We start from the raw sequence: 1,780 nt of genomic DNA, 5'->3' as shown, positions 1-1,780 counted from the left end.
CTCCTTAGATGCAGAAAAAGCATTTGAAAAAACAAACCAAATATCCCAATCAAAAAATGGGGTATAGAACTAAACTGAGGAACAACTCAGGATTTCACAACTGAGGAATCTCGAATGGCTGAGAAGCACCTGTTCAAAGTCCTTAGTGATCAGAGAAATACAAATAAAAACAATGCTGAGATTCCTCCTTGCATCAGTCAGATCAAAACTTCAGGTGACAACGCAGGTTGGCAAAGATGTAGAGAAAGAGGAACACTTCTCCATTTCTGGTAGGATTGCAAACTGGTACAACTACTCTGGACATCAACCTGGAGGTTCCTCAGAAAATTGGAAATAGATCTACCTGAACACCCAGCAATACCACTCTTGGGAATATACCCAAAAGATGTCCCACCAAGTCATAGGAGCACATGTTCCACTATGTTCATAGTGGCCTTATTTGTGATAGCCAAAATTTGGAAACAACCCAGATGTCCCAAGACAGAAGAATGGATACAGAAAATGTGGTTCTATACAATTTAATACTACACAGCTATTAAGAATGAGGACATCATGAGTTTTGTAGGCAAATGGATGGAACTAGAAAATATCATCCTGAGTTAGGTAACTCAGACCCAAAAGGACAATCATGGTATGTACTCACTAATAGGTGGATGTTAGCCAATTTAAAAAAAAAAGTACAAAATACCCAAGATTCAGTTCACAGAACTCAAAAAGGTCAACAAATTGAAGTGTCCAAGTGAGAGCACTTCAGTCCCACTTGGGAGGAAGAACAAAGCAAAAACAAATGGGAAGGGAGGGAGGAACTTGGGAGGGAAAGTGGACAGGGGTGGGGAGGGAGTGTTGGAGAGAGGGAAACCTGGTCCAGTGTGGAGTGAGGAAATAGACTGAAGCCCTGGGGACCAGCAGAAAGAGTAACTTTGGGAGATAGGAGGTTGGGGAACCCTCCAGGATGTATCAGAGACCTGGGAGGTGAGAGACTCTCAGGAATCAAAGGGAGAGACCTTAGATGAAATGCCTTACAGGAGAGAGAGGGAACTTATAGAGCCCACCTCCAGCAGGAAGACAGGGCATCAAATGAGGGAGAGGGGGGCCATCCCACAGTCAAAACTCTGACACATAATTGTTCCTGTCTGAAAGAATTATGGGGAAGGAAGTGGAGAGGAGCCTGAGGAAAAGAAGGTCCAGTGGCAGGCCCAAAATGGGATCCAGGACGAGGGGAGGTCCCAAGGCCTGACACTATTACTGAGGGTATGGAGCACTCACAAAACAAGATTGAGTGTGACTGCACTCCTGAAGACCCAATAAGCAGCTGAGCCAGGTACAAATATTTGTGCCCACCCAATGGACAGAAGCAGCTGGCCCCTGTTGTTGAATTAGGGAAAGGCTAAAAGAAGCTGAGGAAAAGGGCTATCGTGGAGGATGACCAGCTGACTCAATGAGATCTCTCAAACACTAGCCCACCAACCAAGCAGCATACACCAGCTGACATGAGGCCCCCAACACACATACAGCAGAGAACTGCAGGGTGTGTGTTCATTTAGAGATGATACACCTAACCCTCAAAAGAGACTGGAGTCTCCAGAGAGTTTAGAAGTCAGGTGGGTGGGGGATGGGGACATCCATGTAGAACCAGGGGTGTGGGAAGAAGGTATGGGATGTGGAAGTCAGAGGATGGATGGGGTGGGGATAAAATATGGAGTGTAAAACATCAAATAAATTTAAAGAAAAAAGAAAAAATGAAGAATCATCAAAAAATGACATCTTTAAGAAAAATTCT

The sequence above is a fragment of the Apodemus sylvaticus genome, chromosome 13, assembly GCF_947179515.1.
Source record: "Apodemus sylvaticus chromosome 13, mApoSyl1.1, whole genome shotgun sequence".
In the NCBI taxonomy this organism is placed as follows: domain Eukaryota; kingdom Metazoa; phylum Chordata; class Mammalia; order Rodentia; family Muridae; genus Apodemus; species Apodemus sylvaticus.
This window is presented reverse-complemented; position numbering follows the sequence as displayed.